The following is a 20,363-nucleotide window of genomic DNA, read 5'->3' as shown; positions in this document are numbered from 1 at the left end:
TGCAGTTAGTGTGAGGTGTTATTTCTGTTTTGCATCCTTGCCCAAGGGACAGTTTCACAAGGGACAGTTTTCCTCTCTTGGGTCTCTTCTCACTTCTCCACCCTATCCATCCTAAATCTCCCTTAAATATTAGTGGAAACATGGTGGAGCAGGAAATTAATGCAGGAGGAAATTAGGTTGCTTTTGCTCCATTTTCCTGAATTTCTGGCCAATAATTCCTTCCAATCATACAAAAATTGACCCACATCCTAGGAATTGTCAGAGGTGGGGGCTGAGTTGCCAAGGTGGAAGAGAATGTCTCCAGGAAGGTCTGTGGAGTGTCTTTTCTTCATTCTCTTCAGGAAGAACTTTCCCTTTGCAGTGGCTGAGCACTGGAACAGGCTGCCCAGAGAGACTGTGGAGTCTCCAGATATTCCAGAGCCATCTGGACACAATCCTGTGCCCTGTGCTCTGGGATGACCCTGCTGGAGCAGGGAGGTGAGACCAGATGACCCTACAGGTGCTCCCTTCCAACCTTTACCATCCTGTATCCCCTGGCTTTACCATCCTGTATCCCCTGGCTTTACTTTTCCTAGCTGGAAGGGCCATTTTCCATGATTTTTCTGTATAATCAGCTAACACGGAGGGTGTTCATGCCCCAGATCCCAGCTGTGACCTCTGAACCCAGGACAAACAAATCTCTGGTCCCATCTTTCTCCTTCTTACTTCATCTTCCCTCCTGCCATGCCAGCAGCAGGAATTCCTGTCTGACTCTGCCCTTTTTGCCCTGAAGACACCACCAACCTCCTTGCTGGGTGTTTTCCCACTGAACACCTCCACTGATCCCTGGGATGCTCCCTTCCCAGTCTCATTCCAGTCCTTCCATCCCCTCTGGGATGCTGCCTCATCTTGCTGCCTGCAGGGTGCTGCTGATGCTCTGTATCCTCCCGGGAATGCCATGGGGTTGGGCTCATCCTGAGCTCCAGGAGGTTTCCACACAGCCCCTGTGGAGGTTTGAGGGATGATCTGCTGGAATGTGGGGAGGTGCTCTGCTGGAATCTGGGGATATCATGTCCTGGAAGCTAGGGAGATGCTCTGCTGTAATTTGGGGAGATGTATTGCTGGAATCTGGGGAGATGCTGTCCTGGAATCTAGGGAGATGCTGTTCTGGAGGCTGGGGAGATGCTCTGCTGGAGGCAAACGTGGCCAGCACACATCAGCTGCTCCACGGCTGCCGCTTCATTCCGGCACCAGGCTCGGATAATCCCCTGTGCCTTTAAACGTGATGCACATCAAAGCCAAGCAGAGCAGAGGAATTCCCTCTTCCTGCCTCCCAGCCCGCGCTCCCTCCTTTTTCGTTTAAATTTTCGGGACTGGAGAGCGGATTGCAGCTGACACAGATTTGTACCCGGTCTCCATGACGACAGAGACGGGCAAGTTGTATGCGGAGCGTGTTCATTGTTAAGTTTCTAATTTCAGTGAGGTCGCCGGACGGTTTTTCTCCTTCTTTTTTTTTTTTTTTTTTTTTTTTTCCGCAGCTCTGAGATACCCTGGAGAAGGAAGAGAGCTCTCGGTGCCCCTGCTTCCCTTGCAATCCACGGAGCAAAAGCACCGGGAAACAGCCACCAGTTTTCAAAGCTTTCCTGTTTTAACCCCTTCTGCCCTTCCCTCTGGGTATTCAGCTCACATGCACCTCAGCCATTCCCACTCTCCCTGAGTTCCCTCGGGATCTCTGCTACCTCCTTCTCTTGCGTTCAGCACTGCTGCACAGCCAGTGGGATGCTGTGCAAGGGTGAAGGCACGTGGTGTTGATGACCACTCACATGAACACCGTAAAAGCCACCAAATTCTGTCCAAGGATGCTGAATTATCCATGTCTTGCCTGGAGAAGTGGGGCACAGCCAGTGGTTTGACAGAGCTGGTGGTATCACTGGTGTTTCAAAAGTTTTTGGATCTTCCAGTTTGACTTTCTCCATTAGGGGACAATTAGATTGGATATTAGGAAAAAATTCTTCTACAGGAAAGATTGTGAAGCCCTGGAACAGGCTGCTCAGGGAAGTGGTGGAGTCACCATCCCTGGAAGTGTTCAAAAAATTTGTGCATGTGGCACTTGAGGACACAGTGGTGGTGTGGGGTTGATGGTTGGACTTGTTGACCTTAAAGGTCTTTTCCAACCTTAACAATTCCATGATTCTCTGATTCTTTTCTCACCTTGAGAAGAAAAACACACCTGCACACAGACTTGGGGATTTTAAAAAAACCCCTTGGTTTAGAATGAGGTAGAATTTGGTATTCCAGGTTAGGATTAACACCGCTTCCCCCCTCAAGTCATCCTCTGATAGGATGGGGGAGAGAGAAAATGTCCCTTGTGCAGATGATCTGATGCTCAAGTGACTTTGTTTGTGGAGTGCAAGGTCTCCCTCCCTCTTCCCAGAAGAAATGCTGGAATTCACATAGTCAAGAGGAAAACAGGATTGCTGATGGCAGAGCAGCTTGGGAAGAGAAGGCTCTGGGGAGACCTCAATTCAGTACTTAGAGGGGGCTTACAAAAAAGAGGGAGAGACTTTTTGCATCAGAGAGTGACGGGACAAGGGGGAATTGTATTAAACTGGCAGAGGGGAGATTTCAGCAAGATTTTTGGAAGAAATTCCCCCCTGTGAGGGTGGGGAGGCCCTGGCACAGGGTGCCCAGAGAAGCTGTGGCTGCCCCTGGGTCCCTGGAAGTGTCCAAGGCCAGGTTGGACAGGGCTTGGAGCAGCCTGGGATAGTGGAAGGTGTCCCTGTCCATAGCAGGGAGAGGAATGGGATGATCTTTAAGGTCATTCCAACCCAAACAGTTCCAGGATTTTAGGATATAAGGTTGGTGGTCACAATTTTCCCAGTTTGGTCAAACTTCATGAACAAGGTCAGATCCTATCAAGGAGTGGATGTGCTCAGGCTTTTCTCAGTGCCTTGCCTTTAAAACAATAAAACCCCAAACCACTGAGATGTTTTTCAAACAAACCTCACTTCCGTGGTGTCACCAATGTCCCTTTTTCCTGGCTGCAGATGGCAAGCAGGGGAAGATGGGACGTTTGAACTGCAGTGCCCTGTGCTGCTTCCAATGCCTGCTGTCAGCAGGTCAGTTTGAGCCTGGCTGGAAGCCCCTGGGTGTGTTAATTGAATTAACCTCCTTCCTATAAAGCAGTGAGCTCTTAAGGTCAATGTGCAGTGGAACACAGAGCCGTAATTGAGGTACTCGCTCACTCATGTGCACGCTGGAAGAAAGACTGCTCTGATTGATTCCTCCAGGAAGGATCTGCCTGACATTTCAGGCCCAGATGGTTTGCTTGAGATGGTCTTCATGCTTCCTCACTCAGTTTCTGTCGTCTGACTCATTCCCTCTCCTAGCAGCTCCACTGAAAATGTGGGTTTGAAAACAAAGATTCACAGCAGCTCCTTACTTCAGCTCTGTGTGGAGGGATAGGTTTTGTGAAGACCAGCCTGCTCTGATCTACCCAAGGAAGCAATTTATCCTCCTTTTTTCAGTATTTGGCCATTTTCCTTTGCTTCTTCACCCTTCAAGCAGACAGAGAGTTGTTCCCAGATTTTCTTAGTGGAGATGAAGAAGCAGTTGACCAGAAAAGATAAAGTCCCATCAGGGGAATAAGGAATAAGATTTCTGTTTTGTTCTGTGATGTTCTGGAAGGGACTTTGCAGGATTTGAAAGACTTTGGGTAGATTAACCTGAACAGCAGCACTTGGATGTTCCAGTTTATCATGACTCCTTCTGCTTCTGGAGAAAAAAATATTGGTTCTGGACAGGATGGGTGTGATTTCAGGAGAGGGAATGATGTCACAAGACGAGCAGGAAGGCTGCTGGCATCTGTAGGAACACTGACAGTGGGAAAGGGTACCACCTGCTCCAAAGAGTGAGGGGGGATTGCTCAACCATTGCAGGAAAAAAAAAAAAAAAAAAAAAAGTTGTGGACATGGTTTGCAGGAGCTCTGGAAATGGCAGATCCCAAGGGATAACAGAGATCACCACACTCTTGTCTCTGGAGTGGCTCAGAGCTGACTTTCCACCAGCAGAAAGCCACAGATCTTGTCCGTTTTCTGCCAGTTTGTCCTCTTCTCACTACTTGTAGGCTACAAAAAGGTCATTTTATAAGGACAAATACAGTCCCCAGCCTTAGAGAAGGGCTGTTATTTCTCAGAAAACAATAAAATCAAATAATGCCAGACTTTGCAGGAGTCCCTCTGTACAGAGAACTCGAGAGGATTTGCTGTCTCCCTGGGAAAGAAATTACAGGCTGGGGGTTAACCCTTCTGCTTGAGTCATTTTTCAGAGTTGATTTTGGCTTTGCTGTGGAATACCTCGTCAGATTATTTTTGTTTGCCTGCTGACATTTTAATAAAAAAATATTTTATTTCATGCCTATAGTACTTTAAAAATAATTGGGAGGGAAGGCAAAGGGATAGCTTTTCATCAAGTATCTCATTTTCCTAAGGATCTTTGCATGTGAAATGTATTTTTTTCTGAGGAAGTCAATGTGCTCCAGAAGCTCAGGATGAGCAGAGCTTCAGCAGGATAGAAAAGTGGAAATGCAAAAGATTTGCACAAGTTCTGACTCACTCAGAACAAAGAGCAGGAGGTTCCAACCCCTTCTCCAAAGTGGAATCACCAGCACATGCCCCATCCCAGGAGAAACCAGGTGCTTTCCCAGAAGCTGCTGCAGCTCTTTTTGCTCTTCTTGCAGAAGCTGGCACATGCTGTGCTGCAAAAAGCATTTGTATTACAAATTAAATTGGAATTGCTGTTTAGAGATGGGAAGTCTTGCACAAAGACCTGATTTATTGGGAATTCACATTAATGGGATTATTTCTGCTGCCCCTACAAGGCTTAGGTTGGCTTCCAGACCTGGCTTTGGGGCTGCCATGCCCTGCATGTAGAAAGAGGAGCAGAGAGATGTCAGATAAGCCTGGCTGGCTTTGAGGAGCGAGGTGTGGAGCAGGTGGAGTGGGGCACATGGACTTGGTGGACTCACAGTGCCAAAGTGGAGGGGCTTGGCTTAGAAACAGCAGGAAACACAAAGAAAAACCCAGTGTGGACTGATCACAGGTGGAAAATGTAGCCTAGAAGTGGAGCAAGGAAGGGGATCAGGAGTGTCTCTAGATCAGCTTGATCCCATTTGATCCCACTTGATCACCCTATTTCTGGTGCTCCTGGCACACCCAGGAACCCAGTCCAGAGGAGAGGGTTGGGCTAGGTGACCTTTAAAAATCCCTTCCCATCCAAACTTTTCCATGACTTTGTGATCTATTTCCAGCCATCCAAAATTGATCAGCTGGGACGATAATAGGAGTTTGGAGCAGCAGCTGGAAGCATCCTGTGTCTTTGAGCCACCAGCAAGGAGACTTCTGTGCTTTGACCCTGGGGGTCTAGGTGTCCCCATGCTGGATCATGACAAGGAAACCTGGCATAGGTTGATCCCAAGGGTTGAATTTGATGTACCCATGGGTCATGTGGTTTTTTTAAATCACACCCTGGGATGGTCAAAGCCTCACCAGGACAGCTGCCATCTCCTTGGCAGTGCTGGGTTAACAGTTGGACTCAATCTTGCAGGATTTTTCCAGCCTAAACAATTATATAATTCTATACCAACCCATACAATAGTTTCTTTTTAGGTTCTCCTCCCAAGGCAGATGCCCCACTCGCTGCCAACAGAACCATTCCCTATTCCCTGTCCCCAAGCACCACATCCACACTTCTTTTAAATCCCTCCAGGGGTGCTCCACTACTGCCCTGGGCAGCTGTGCCAGTGTTGACAATCTTTTCTGTGAAGAAATTATTCCAAATATCCAACATACACCTCCCCTGGCTCAACCTGAGGCTGTTTCCTCTTTTTCTGTTTCTTGTTACTTGGGAGAAAGGACCAACACCCAAAATGAAACATCAAAAAAATTATCTCTTCCAGTCTCTTGGCTTATAACCCTCCCTCTGACACAGCTGGATTGGAGGAAAACACAGGAATTTTCAGCAGGTTTTGAGGTAGCTTGGATGGGGGTGATCCATCCCATCACTTATGAGTCCATGGGTTTGCAATGGTCACAGGGCAATGCCCTCTGCTTTAGAAACACCTCCATGCCCAACTTCCTGGCTGTCTCTGGGGACACTTCCCACCTCCTTTTGCACTTCCAACACTTTAAGGTTGACAGCACTTCGCTGCCAGGAAAAGATCGCGTGCAGAAAGCACCCGGCGCCTTCCTGCACAGGCTGTTAGTCTGTCCCTGAGCTCCTTGCAGCAGCTGCTGTTGCAAGTTTGGATGCCTAACATTTTGCCAGGATGCACTGGATGCACTTCTAGCCCCTCCACTCAGAATTAAGGGAATTCGTTTGTGCAATTTCCATGTTGCCCCAGGTGTGTTCACCTAACACAGGGCAGGCACGTGCTCACAGCTCTTGGAAACATCCCCTAAAGCCACAGCCTGTGAGGGGGTGGTGCTGGAGGCTGAAATTTGATTTGGGAGGAGGAGATGCTGTCTGGCTTCTGCACAAGGAAATCCAACCCTTTCCAACCTGAGGATCAGATCAAACACTTGCCAGTCTGCTAAATGCACTAAGGGCTAATTTGGTGGGTTTTTTCATCTGCTTTGTGCACCTAAAAGAGGATCCCTCCTCTGGCTATCCTTGGGAAGCCTTCAAGGAGGCTAAAAATCGAAATGTGAAAGCTGTAATGATGAATGTCCCCTCAGGATTGACTCGGAGCCTTTCAGATGTGTTGAGGAGCCAGGGCACAGGAGCAAAGCTGGAGCACTCACAAGGAAAGCTCTCACTGAGAGCCACAGAGGATGTGAACGAGAAGTGTTGTTGCCTTGATGACAAAGTGTCGTGAAGGACACAGAGAAATCATGGAATTATAGAGTGGTTTGGGTTGGAAGGGACCTTAAAGCTCATCTCATTCCACTCCCTGCCATGGATTCTGCTTGGAGCCTTGTAGAACAAGCAGTGGATGATCCGTGCACGGCGTTATTTGTTGGGAAGGAACACAACAAACTCAAAGCACATAAAGTTGAACCAGTCCAGCTTGAAGAATTCCCAGACACCCTCAGGGGATTAGGAGGAGCCTAAGATCCAAAGATTGGTGGTTGGGGAAAAAAAGTCTTCAGTGAAAGGGTGCTCAGGCATTGGGACAAGCTGCCCAGGGAAGTGATAGAGTCACCATCTCTTGGAAGTGTTCAAAAACAAATGCGTGTGGCACTTGGGAATGAGGCTTAAGTGGTAAATATGGTGCTGCTGAAGGATTGGTTGGACTCCACGATCTTGGAGGTCTTTTTCAACCTAAACTATTCTGTGATATCTGGGATAAGCTGGCTCTGAGGTTTTGAGTCAAAAATAGCCACTTTGAGATCCCTCAGCCATGCCCAAGGAGGGTGTTTCAGAAGGAAACCTACCTTCATTTAAACACAGTGGGAAACAAGTATTTTTCCATGTTCCTGGGTAAATTGTGCCAGTGGCTAATTCTTCTCTGTGTGGGAAATATTCATCCTTTGAATTTTTTTGAGGAAGTTTTTGATTTCTGGGCAATGGTTGTTGTTCCCCCTGAGTGCACTCAGAGCCCTCTGCTCACTCTCCTCTTCCAGGCAGGCTGGCATGAATTCAGACTTCCAGGGAAACATGATGTGATCCTTGGGGTTGTTCTGTGAAGGGCCAGGAGTGGGACTTGATGATCCTTGAACATCCCTTCCATTGCATGATTTTATTCTATAAAGCCAAATCCTCTATAAAACTCTAAATCTCTTGGCATTAAGGACATTAATATTATCATAATTTTGGAAAGACCCCAAGCAAAGTGGGTTGTTCTGAAGATAAATTAACTTTTTTTCCTTGTCACGTTTCTATGGGATTTAAACATTTAATTCCTGCAGGAACGTGTTTGTGGTGCAAGTTGAAGTTGGGTTTAGTGTAAAGGTTCCTACTGTTAAAACTGTTGAAAGAAAAATCTGTTTTACAGCATTGTAGGCCATAAACAGCTGAGTGGTCAAGGCTGAGACTCAAGCCTGGTTTTAACTGTGTTTGGCAAGAGAAGAAAGAGGAATGTAACAAGTGACAGAGCAAGAGGAATGCCCTCAAGTTGTGCTATGAGACATTTAAGCTGGATATTAGGAATAATTTCTTCACCAAAAGTGCAGTCAGGCAATGGAACTGCCCAGGGCAGTGCTGGAATCACCACCTCTGGAAGTGTTCAAAATGTGTGGATGTGGCCCCTGGGGACGTGGTTTAGTGGTGAACGCGGTGGTGCTGGCTGATGGTTGGACTCAATGATCTCAGAGGTCTTTTGCAACCTTAATGATTCCATGATTGGCTCAAGTGGAAAGCCACATTTTGGATCTCTGTCCTCTTCCGTGCCTCAGAGATAATTAGGGCTTGCAATGGAGAGGCAGAGACTTGCTCTCCTCCTGCAGCAGCATCCTGCTCCAGGAGCAGCCTAACAGAGCCAGGGTTTCAGGTACCCTCCAGCTCTGCCTCAGATCCAGGCCTGGGGCCTGCAAGATGGGAATAAACTTTTTATTAGGGCCTGTAGTGATACAACAAGGGGTTTTAAACTAATAGAGCGTCAATTTATATTAAAGAAGAATTTTTTTTATCATGAGGGCTATAAAACACTGGCACAGGTTGCCCAGAGAGTCTGTGGATGTTCCATCCCTGGAAACATTCAAGGCCACGTTGGACAGGGCTTGGAGCAGCCAGGGGTAGTGGAAGGTGTCCCTGCACATGTCATAGGGATGGAATGAAATTATCTTTAAGGTCCCTTCCAACCCAAACCATTTGCTGATTCCCCCTATTTTGCCATACTTGTGTCTGTCATTTCTTTGGGGATTGGGATGACTCAAAGTGGGAGCAAACCCTGTCCATACGTGTCTACTTTCCCCTTCAGCACTTTGCAGGATGCAAGAGTGCCTGTTCAGCTGATTTTTCCTGGGAAACTGTGGGCAGGGAGGTGGCCGAAGGGAGGATGTATCCAGGTGGGGAGAATCTGTCTGTACCAGCAAATTGAACCCCAGACTTGGACTCTGGAGCAGAGTTATCCACAATGCGACATTTTAGGGTCCTGCACTGTTTGGCCTGGCCATGCTGCCCAGGTGATGGGTCCTGGCAGGTACAATCTGTGTGTGAAAGCCCAGAGCTCCCCAGGGCCACATCAAACAAACCAACTGGGACAAGGGCAGGAGGCTGAATCCACCTCTGGGAACATCCCTGACACTAAATCCATACCATGATCCCAAACATGAGCTGGGCCCAGACCAGGCACCCCTCTCCCACACAATATCTGGGCGTGCCTGAGGGTTTAGCAGGGATGTTTTCCAGCAGGCTCCATGCCAGCCTGCTTTGGAGGATGGCAGAGTCTGTCCATATGGATGTGAGCTGTGCCATGCTGCTTTGCCCTCGGAGAACTGGCCCTGACCCATTTTATTTCCTAGCAGGGATGTGGGACACGTGGCCCGGAGGCTCTGGACTCATCAAGCTCTGCAAACAGAGCTGCCCTTTGCCAGGTGTCTGGAAGTTTTAGGGGCTGTTAATGAATTAAACCCCACTGGCTGCTCCCCCGCTTCCTGGGAAACCTGTGATGTAATCCAACATCCAGTGTTTTCTGTGCATCCAAGGAGAAGCAGCCCCAGATTCAGAGCATTTGCTGTCAAAACACAGGAGAAACTGAGGCACAGGACTTGTTGGACCTACTAGGATCCCACAGGATCCAGATGCTGGATTCATACTCTGGAAATCATCACCAGAGAGGTGCTGTTTTGATGTGGGTGACTGGTTTGGGCAGTGCAAATCAAGGCAAAAGCACTGTCAGGAACGCGGGTGCTGCAAAAATGTGCTGGGGCTCAGAAGGACTTGTCTGAACTGAGATCATCTCAATCTCAGGCACAGAATGGGATTGTTGGGGTCTCCTGTGCAGGGCCAGGAGTTAGGCATGATGATCCTTGTGGGTCCCTTCCAACTCAGGATATTCTATGCTTCTATGATCCTGCCAGTTCTTCATGGAACTCATTTCTGAAAGAGGGAAGTAGACTCGGGAGGTTTATGTAACTGGAAAACTCATTAGAATAAGGAAAATTAAAAACAACAACAACAAAAAAAAAAAGCCCAAAAAGCCCAACTACTCATCTCTGTAGGTGGAATCACAGAATTATTTAGGTTGGAAACAGCCTTTCAGATCATCAAGTCCAACCATCCCCCAGCACCGCCAAGGCCACCACAGACCCATGTCCCCAAAGTGCCACATCCACAGGGCTTTTAAATCCCTTCAGGAATGGATACCCACCACTTCCCTGGGCAGCTGTGTGAGGGCTGAACAACCCATTCCATTAAGAAATTTTCCCTAATATCCAATCTAAACCTCCCCTAGTGCAACTTGAGGCTATTCCCTCTCATCCTGTCCCTGTTCCCTGGGAGCAGAGCCTGACCCCCCCCCCCGGCTGTCCCCTCCTGTCAGGGAGTTGTGCAGAGCCACAAGGTCCCCCCTGAGCCTCCTTTTCTCCAGGCTGAGCCCCTTTCCCAGCTCCCTCAGCCTCTCCTGGTGTTCCAGCCCCTTCCCCCAGCTCTATTCCCTGCCCTGGTAGTACCAAATGCAGAGACTGCTGGAGACTGGGAGAGTTATGGGAAATTCTCATCTTACCCAATTCCCATCCTTTCCTTGGGAATCTGCTACTGACCATTGCTGGAGCCAGAAAACAGATGAGTTTGACCCAACAGAGCAGTTTGTGAGATCCAACAGGAATTGATGCAACTTTGATTCAAGGGAGTTTGGCTTTGGGACCCCACTTGGGACATCTCATGGATGTTTGAATTATGGGATAGCTCAGCAACTTCTAGTGTACAGCACATAAAAGGCTGGGCAGGGCCTTGGGAGGAGAAGTGTTTGGGCTCCAAATATCCCAGAGACAACATCTCAGCTGCTGTGTGACTTCAGAGCCATGCTGGAAACTCCACCTGGCCACCAAGGTGACGTGTTCCATCCCCCAGGACACATCCACAGAGACGCAGCCTTCACCACAGGGAGCCTGGGTCATACCTAAAGTGCTGCATAAAAATAAAAAAAATAAAAATAAAACAACTGCTTTCTCTGACTTTCCAGCTTTCTGTGTTAACCAGAATGGCTCTTTGAAGTGGGGGATGGATTCCCTCGATGCTCCCAGGATGGATTTGGTGCTCATCTGCATGAGGGGGATGAGCAACTCTGCTGAATGAATAAAGAGCAGAGCTTTGCTGCTCCAAGTGACGTTGATTTTAATGCAAAATGGCGCAAAGTAGAGCAGGAGGAGTTCACCAGCTTTCTAGAAAAGCCTCAACTGGTGGGAGCAGAGGCAGGAACTGACCTTGAAGGAAACTCAGCTCAGATTTGGGACATCTGTGAGCCACTGGAAAGGCTGCTTGGCATAATGGGAATGGTTTGCAGCAGGGTGTGCACCTGGAAGCACAACTGGATGGGGCTGGTTCAGTGGCTGAACAACCCTCTGAGAAGCAGCTGCTGCTGAGCAAAATGAGTCCCTGGACTAACATTTCCACTGATTTCTTCCTGCAGGGAGAGAGGCTGTGGAACTTCACTCCAGCAGGAGGCATTGGGCATTTTTTTTTTTTTTTTGTGCATGTCTCTGTGAGAAGACAAAGCACAGGATCCTCTGTCCCCTCTGAGTGGAAGCTGCTGTCACTTTTGTGAGCTTTTGTTCCTACAGTCACGCTCCCCTGTCCTGCACCAGCCTCACAGCTGCCCAAATTATCTGAACCCTCCCTGTGTGTGCCACACGACAGGGATAAACCAGCACAGGGATATTTTCTTCCTCTCTCCATCAATCCAGGAGCGTGGCTCCCTCCACCCATCAAAGAGGCATTTTTATTCCCTTGCTCCACGTCACTCCTGAACTGCTCCCAGCCAGAAACTCTCTGCTTGAAGCAGTGTTTGATTTAACCAGAGGCAACTTAACAACCGTACTCATCAGTCAGTTCCTGACACTATCAAGGCCTGGAAGATAAAGGAGTGAATTAAAAGGGAAGGGAATAAAAAAAAAATAAAAAAAAAAAAAGAGAGAGAATAAAAATAATAATAGTAATAAAAAGATCCTCTAAGATCTGATTTCGTGTTAAATGTTTTCATCTTTGGAGTGAGCATTAACAGCTGATCAGCGGTGTCTGCTCTATTGACTCGCTGGTAACGTGCACTTGTTCAAAGGGACAGGGCATACCAGCTCCTGCAGGAGATGAAGGGCTGGCAGCTGCCTGGATGTGGCTCTCATGCAGCCTTGCCAGCTGACCACAGGCTGCAGGAGAGGCCTGGCTGCCTCTCTGCTGTGGCTGCATCTTAAAAATTGCTGTGTCTGCACAGGGTACTTCTTCCTTGGGCTCCTCAGTGAGAGAAAACTACTGGATAGGGCAGCATAAGGGAGGAAAGGCTGGCAGGGCTTCCCTCAAGAGGTGTGAAGGGCTTCTGGTGGGATTGTTTGTCAGGGAGAAGGTCCCTGGCACATGGCCGGGATTTTACATGGCCTGGAATGGTCAGTGGCTGCAGACAGGTCAGCCGGGGCTCCTGAGGAGTTTGCCAGGGCTTTCTGCAGGCAGGAGTTGGGATGGAGCTGTGCCATCTGCCTTAACATTTCTGTGTCCCCACCACTATTTTTATAGTCCCACTTGGACACCTGCTCGTGCCTAAGCTGGAATACAAGCCAGATTTTCCATGGATTTAAAGAAATGCAAATTGAGTGACCTTGGTGGGGCAGCTTTGATGTACAACAGTTGTGGCTGCCTTTGGCACCAACATCAGGGCCTGCTCGGATTGAAGAGAAAACGACCTCAAGTTGTGCCAGGGGAGGTTTAGATGGGATACTGTGGAAAAATTCTTCACTTAAAGGGGGGTCAGGCACTGGCACAGGCTGCTCAGGGCAGTGGTGGAATCCCCATCCCTGGAGGGATTTCAAAGCTGTGTGGATGTGGCAGGTGGGGACATGGTGTTGGATTTGGCAATGCTGGGTTAATGTTTGGACTCAGTGTTCTCAGAGGTCTTTTCCAACTTTACCCATCCTGTGATTCCATGATCTCTTTCCCACTTGTGCCCAGCAGTGGCCAGGTTGGAAGCACTCAGGGGAATCCCTTTAAAGGTTCTTTGACTGATGTCTGGCATCTAAAACTTCCTTCTCCTGGGACTCTTTGACTATGCTGGATGAGTTTCCAACACAGCAAACACCTGGCTTCTGATTTTATAGAATCCCAGGAACTGGATTTGGGAGAGCTGAGTGCAGTTAAGTCTTAAGGCAATTCTACCTGTATGATTCCCTGTTTCTTAAGTCCTATCTCATGAATTCCACAATCAGAGAAAGCTGTTTCTCCCAGCTGGCTTCAGGATATAGTTTCTGGGTTATCCTAGAATTCCTGTTGCCCCCAAATCCTTTTCATGGTGGAATGGGATGATGAGGTGGCCTCTGGAGACCCAACTCAGGTTCTCTGAAGGGCATCACCTGAGACGTGGCTGTGTCAGAAGCTCAGGGCCCCTGGTTTCTTGAACAGAGTCAGCCTCAGCTGTGTGCACAGATTCCAAAAATGAAGCTGGATCCTCCTGCACCTGCTTTCCCAAGGATGGTGGAAATGGAAGCAGGAATAGGTTAGCAATGCATCTTTAGAGCTTTGTTTGCATCACTAGGCACTTATGAGCAATGACCTGACATCCGAGGGGTCAGGATGCTTCATTATCCCTGCTGGGATAAAATACACCTCTGAAAAAGTGTTTGGCAGCTTTTTGTTTAATATTTCTGTGTAAGATGGATGTGAAATGCCAAGCGATGCTGTCTGATGGGCAGGCTCTTCTGGAGGAAGGATATAGCACTGTCCAAAGTGGAAAGAAGGGAAAAGGAGTTGGTCTCACCTGGAATTCACTTCATCTTAAAGGGAGGCTTATAAAAAAAGATGAAGGGGGACTTTTTACACAGGCAGATTGTGACAGGACAACAGGGATCTGTTTTAAACTAAAAAAAGAATAGGTTTAGATTAGATCTTAGGAGGAAATTCTTCCCTGTGAGGGTGGTGAGGCCCTGGCAGAGGTTGCCCAGAGAAGCTGTGGCTGTCCCTGGATTGCTGGAAGTGTCCAAGGCCAGGTTGGATAGGGCTTGGAGCAAGTGGCCACACCTTGAGTACTGTGTCCAGTTCTGGGCCCCTCAGTTTAGGAGGGACGTTGAGATGCTTGAGCGTGTCCAAAGGAGAGCAACAAGACTGGTGAGGGGCTTGGAACACAAGCCATATGAGGAATGACTGAGGGAGCTGGGATTGTTTAGCCTGGAGAAAAGGAGACTCAGAGGTAACCTTATCGCTCTCTTCAACTTCCTCAAGGGTGGCTGTGGTGAGCTGGGTGTCGGTCTCTTTCCCCGGGCAACAACAGATAGAACAAGAGGACACAGTCTCAAGCTGTGCCAAGGGAGATACAGGCTAGACTTAAGGAAGAAGTTTTTTCACAGAAAGAGTGGTCAAATACTGGAATCATCTGCCCAGGGAGATGGTGGAGTCACCATCCCTGGGTGTGTTTAAAAAAAGACTGGATGTGGTGCTTGGTGCCATGATCTAGTTGAGGTGTTAGAACATGGGTTGGACTCGATGATCTTAAAGGTCTCTTCCAACCTAGAAAATTCTGTGAATTCTGTGAAAGTGGGTGCTTTGGGATAGTGGAAGGTGTTGACAGGGGGTGGAGTGAGATGGTCTTTTAAGTCCCTTCCAAACCAAAACATTCTGTGATTCCATGATTCTGTGACATTGTCCTTGGCAAACAATGAAGCCAAAGCTGGAGCTGAATGCTTGTGGGGCTTTTTTTGATATAAACCTCATCTTCAGAAAATCTTGGGATCCCTCTAGGAATGGCAGCTGGCTCAGGGGTTGTCCCACTTTACAGCTCCTTGCAGGCACTGTGTTTTCCTGCCTTGTGCCTCTCAGTGTTTCCTTGTTGGGAACAGGTTTTGGGTTCCCTCCTCTCCTACCACACATTTTCACCCAGACCCAACCTGCTCCCTAATAAACCCAGCGTGTTGGCAGCCAATCGTCTGATCCTGCTGAAGAAGTGCCTCTGTTTCTCCTGACACGGGCAACTTGATTTGTAAACAGACACTTAAGTGGGTGTTTTTAGCGGTATAGCAGATGGTCAATACAGCTGCCTCCTCTCCCTACCCTGCATTCCTTCCCCTCCTCTACAATTACACTTTCTTGCCATTTTTCTCTGTAATGTGGATTCGGTTTAAAAAAAAGAAATTTAAAAAAAAAAAGATTGCAAGAGAGAGAAAATTGTTGAGTGAATTTCAAGAGGGGAAAAACATGGACGGCAACCTCAAACGTTACCTTAAAAGCACTGTGAGAGCAACCCACACATCCTCACTTCGCTTGACTTTTCCCTGCTTGAGTAGCTCTGGATCTCAATGGGACTGCTTGTGTGGGAAGAGCACAACGCTGGGATCCACTTCCCTCACGCACAGGAACCCGTGACTAATGCTACAACTGAAGTGTTCATTTTCCTCCCTGCTTGGCAGAGTCAGTGCTTAAGGAGGTGCTTGCTTCCCTGAATTCTGCAGCGGGGCTCTGAGGTGATTTTGGGAGGGGGGATGGTGTGGATCCTGCTCCAAGGGTTTGATGGCTGTGGTGCAGGAACTGGGTCGGGGTCTCTGCAGATGTTTTGGCCTTGCTGCTGCACTTCTGCCTTGTTTTAGACTCGTGTTTTCCAAATTCACCTCGCTGCCTTCTGTGGGATAAATTATTAGCCCCAGGTGGGGGTGGGATTGAGCCCCTTCCCTCCCAGGCACTGCCCCCCAGACCAACATCTCTCTCTTCAGAAGGCTCGTCTTAAACCCCTAATTTTTCCCTTTGCTTGCTTTCAAGCTGTCATTTCTGCTTCCCTTCCCAGCATGGCCCCACTGCGTGGTTGACACCTCCAGGAATCAGCTGTTAACCTTTACAGATACATTAAAGCACTGGAGTGAGACTAATCCAGCACTAGGCTGGGGGCTGCACTGCCTTAAGCCACTGCTGCAGCTCTGAAAGCAAACCAGCCATCACCTCTCCCTTACAAGAGGCTTGGCCGGGTATCAAAGTCCAGACGGGGTCATATTGAAGAGTCTTTTTGTCTTCGACAGGTTGTCATTCCCTGCAGTTCATCCCTAAGACCTGGAGATGCAATCGGTGGAAAGAGGAGAAGTGTCCAGCCTGTCCCAGCCTGGCTCCTCCGTGTGCCACCTGAGAGGGTTGTGGCTCAGCTCTTATCCCCACGACTTAAAATATTCTGGGGTTGGCTGTCAGGTCTCCTGGCCTGACACTTGAAACCCATTGAGGGTTTCCTGCCTTTTCAGCAGCCTTTTGCAAGCAGATTGCATGGAGCCACAAGTCATTCCCTGCCCAAGGCAGTGGTGGATTCCCCATCCCTGGAGAGATTTAAAAGCCCTGTGGATGTGGCACTTGGGGACATGGCTCAGTGGTGGGCTTGGCAGTGCTGGGGGCACAGTTGGACTTGATGATCCTAAAGGGTTTTTCCAGCCTTCAAGACCTGATGAGTCTATGAATCTCCTGAGGAAGCCATCTAGGAATTTCTCAAGGCAAACTTTTGTTTCCCTGCTGGAAAATACCAGTTCAGCCAAAAAAAAAAAAAAAAATCCTTTTCTAGGAAGGTGCTTATTCCAGTAATGTCTCCAGCAGGAATGATCCCTCTGAACTAATACTCTGGTGATCAGAGAATTATTTAGGGGTTACTATGTACAGGTTTTTCCCCTGTTATTGGTGGGCATGATATGCTCTGGTATCCCATCAAATCACTGGATGGATTGGGTTGGGACTTTAAAGACCACCTAGTTTCAAATCCCTGGATACCTTTTCATCTCCAGCAGCAATTAGGAAAAAGCTGTGAGAAACATAAGTAATTACGAACACTGGAAGGATCTGTGGGCACACAAAAAGATGTGGATGCACAAGGGATTGCACAAGGAATATTTGCATCCCACAACACCCAGGGACTGCCCCTCACCTGTCCTGCTGGTGAGGTCTTGCTGGTGTTTCAGACTGGAGCTTGGCTCTAGATCCAACTGGGAAAAACCGCACTGCACAGGTTAATGGTGCCACTGGAGGGATTTGTCCAGAAGGACATGACCTTTCCTAGGAGCAGGGCTTTCCTGAAGGGTCTGCTCCTCCTCCCTCCCCCAAGGTGCATTTCTGGCCCGGGATTCTGCTACCTTGCTGTTTCCTGGCCGGAGCCTCCTTGTGTAGGGCTGGCTGCAGCTCCTTCCCGTGCCCCTGGCCTCCATCCATGGCTATAGGAGGACTCTGTGCAATGGCCAGAGCCGCCTGTGCTTCTGTTCCCTGGACCCGAGCCCAGCCCATTTCCCTCCCTGTCCCTTTTTCCCATGAATGAAGTGGAGGGATTTGGCCGGGAGCCAGAACCCTCCGGGCTTTTATCAATGGGATCAACGGTTTGTCAGATCCATGAGGATGAGTCATGGCAGGATCCCCTTACTGCTAGTTAATGCCTCGCATGGTGCAGGACACCCTGCAAGTCAGGGATCTGTCTGGAAAGGGTTTGCTCGGAGCCTCTGGAACACTTCCATGGATGCACTCACACGTGGAGAGACAGGACAAGGGGGAATGGCTTCAGACTGACAGAGAGTTGGGTTAGATGGGATATTGGGAAGGAATTATTCCCTGTGAGAGTGGGGAGGCCCTGGCACAGGTTTCCCAGAGAAGCTGTGGCTGCCCCTGGATCCCTGGAAGTGTCCAAGGCCAGGTTGGACAGGGCTTGGAGCAGCCTGGGATAGTGGAAGGTGTCCATGCTGGAATGTGGTCCCTTCTTGGAGGAGAACGTGAGGAGGTGACTCACACAGGGAAGGTCCAAAAAGAGGATTCAGCTCATCTCTGTGTGATGCCACAGCTTTTCCATGGTTGCCTCGGAGACTGGTTGGGGGTGATAGGCACAGCAGGGAGGGGACCAGCACCAGGACATGGTTGCTTAGCCACCAGACAGGGTTCCTGTCCCATCTGCAGCTCAGATCACTGGTGTGATCAAACAGCTCTTTTCCCCATATCCTGAAATTCACTGGCTCCAGCTAAGGCATTGCTAATCTCACGCTCTCCAAGATGCACACCAAGCCCTCAGAAAGTAGCAAAAATGATGATCTGAAAGGTCTTTTCCAACCCAAGTGGTTCTATCATTCCATGGTTTTAAACCCAGGAGAGCAGAGAAGAAATCATCAGCATTCCATTTCTTCATTATTTCCCCTCAGGTGTTAGAGCCTGGAGGAAAATTTTTAAGTCAAACCTCACCTCAGAGACATTTTAAACGCTTCTCTTTGCCTGAGAAGTGCAAAATTCTGTTTCCAAAGTTTTCCTGTTTGTTTTTGGGCAGTCTTTCACCACAGATCTACATTTATTTCCTAAAGAAACCAGTCCTACATAGGGACAGATGGTGGACACCTCAAAACTTTTAATACTGATTTTTCAGAGGATAAATCTTTCAACTTTCACACAACCAAGCACATGGAAAGGGAATAGGAACCCCAGTATCCTTAGTGAAGGAAAAAGCACCCCTGGACCATATTCTCTCCTAAATTCCAGCCAATCAGAGAATCTTGATGAGTGTCACAGACTTGGGTAAATCTTTCATTGGAGTTTGTGTTTTACTGGATGCAGGAGAATCCATCATCCCTTGGAAACCAACCTTGCTTTGCTCCTCTACTCACAGAGCAATTTGTTTTCTTAGCGTAGTGTGGGGAGACATCTGGGTGTGATTTCATGTTGGAGCATGTAAAGGAAAGCTTTGGGAGGCAAATGAGAAAAGCAGTTTTTTGAACCCGTGGATACTGCAAGAACTGGGATTTGAGCTTCAGTCTTCTGCATCTTCACCCACCAGGCTCATCCTGGGCTGGCCTGAGCTGCCTCCTAATTTAATACCTGAGGAGGCTGATTTCCATGAGCCCATCACCCCTTTGCCCCAGGCACATTTACACAGGGCTGAAAAACCTTTTCTTCCTTTATATCCATGAATTTCCATCACCCCTCAAACAGCCTCTATCAGCCTGCACCCCATCCCTGCCTCAAACCCCATGTGGGACCTCAGCAAGGGCTGGGATGGTGGCAGAACTGATCTTCCACCTGGTCCCTCCAAATGTCCCCTGAGCTCTTGGGAATGATCCTGCCCAGTGACTGCACTTCCAGCTCCCACCCTAGAGCATCTGTTTCCCTTCCCCTGGGTGCAGTGGGATCACTGGAGCCTCCCTTCCCTGCCAGCCCCTCTCTCTCCCACCTCCCGTGCCTGCTTAGACCCATTCAGTTTTTGATCTGGCTTGTGTTTACAATCTCCCCTTACTGCTGCTCCATTCTGGTGATTCAGCAGCAGAAAGGCAAAGAGTTCCTCCGACCTTCAAGATTTTGCCTCAAGATATTTTTTTAGCGTTTCCTGAAATGTTCACCCTGGCTGGGGTCTCATTTGTTGCCTGTGGGGCTGGACCAACTTCTCCACAGCAGAAATGGGCTGATGGGTGGTGCAGGAAGACTTTCCTGGGAAGGTCTCATCCCAGTTGTCCCACTGGCATCTTCTCCTGGGTGAACATCCATGGCAGCAGCATGGTTGAAGTTTCCAAGTGTTGAGGTTTTGATCATCTGCCAACCAGTCAGCTCAGAGGTCTCGTTTTGGCCAGGGTTGGGAAGAGGCAGAAGGACCCCATGACCCCATGTCCGTAGGGGTGCAGGAGGTACAGGATCTTTGAGGTGTAAATCCTTGCTGGATCAGGACCTGGAAGAGCATTTGCAGTTTGGACAGCCCAAGGACAAGTCCTCAGGACCTCAGAGAGGAGGCTCTGGATATTTCACATATAAAGATGTTGCTTTTTCCTAGTTTTTCCCCATGTGCCAAAATACACCTGAGATGCCCTCAGGCTGTGCCCTGACTGCCGCTCCAGGACGTCAAAGGTTCTCAGTTCAGGGTTGAACCAAATAAGATTCTGCCCATATTTTCATTTCCGTGAGTAAAACCTCTTCCACCTAACCCAAATTGCTTTGCTTTTCCCCACATCCATTTCAGCAGCTGCATTGGAATGCCGTGTGTCCCACCATCCACACAGACAGGATGACCAAAGGACTCATCATTCCTGGCTCATCCAACAGGAAACTGAGTCGCAGGCAGGTGACAGCAGAGACCAGCACCCAAGAGACCTGTTTTCTGGATTAAAACTGTGCAAGGGGCTGTGCCAACAGGTGACAGCAGGAGTGATGCCGTCCCTGTCCCTGTTTCCTTCATTGGCACAGACAAAGCCTTTCTGTCCCTGATCCTGCCTCTGCTGCATCCTCTGTATTTCAGGCACCTTTGTCTCCAACGACTCCCAGCCCTGCCCAAGCATTTA

The 20,363-nt window shown here is 48.7% G+C and overlaps 1 protein-coding gene and 1 long non-coding RNA gene across 2 annotated transcripts in view; one reads left to right on the top strand and one right to left on the bottom strand.

Moving 5' to 3' along the window:
• The window catches only part of XKR6 (XK related 6), a 167,954-nt gene that overhangs the window by 63,656 nt on the left and 83,935 nt on the right, over positions 1 to 20,363 (top strand). The gene's annotated exons all lie outside the window — the stretch shown is intronic.
• On the bottom strand, positions 9,674 to 11,210 carry LOC137470122 (uncharacterized). The gene is made up of 2 exons (XR_010996899.1): positions 10,643 to 11,210; positions 9,674 to 10,053 (listed from the first exon to the last, which is right to left on the bottom strand). It is a non-coding gene; the product is annotated as an uncharacterized lncRNA (long non-coding RNA).

The sequence above is a fragment of the Anomalospiza imberbis genome, chromosome 3 (assembly GCF_031753505.1).
Source record: "Anomalospiza imberbis isolate Cuckoo-Finch-1a 21T00152 chromosome 3, ASM3175350v1, whole genome shotgun sequence".
Lineage (NCBI taxonomy): Eukaryota > Metazoa > Chordata > Aves > Passeriformes > Viduidae > Anomalospiza > Anomalospiza imberbis.
Note: the sequence above shows the minus strand (reverse complement) of the source record. Positions and strands in the feature narration are given on the sequence as shown.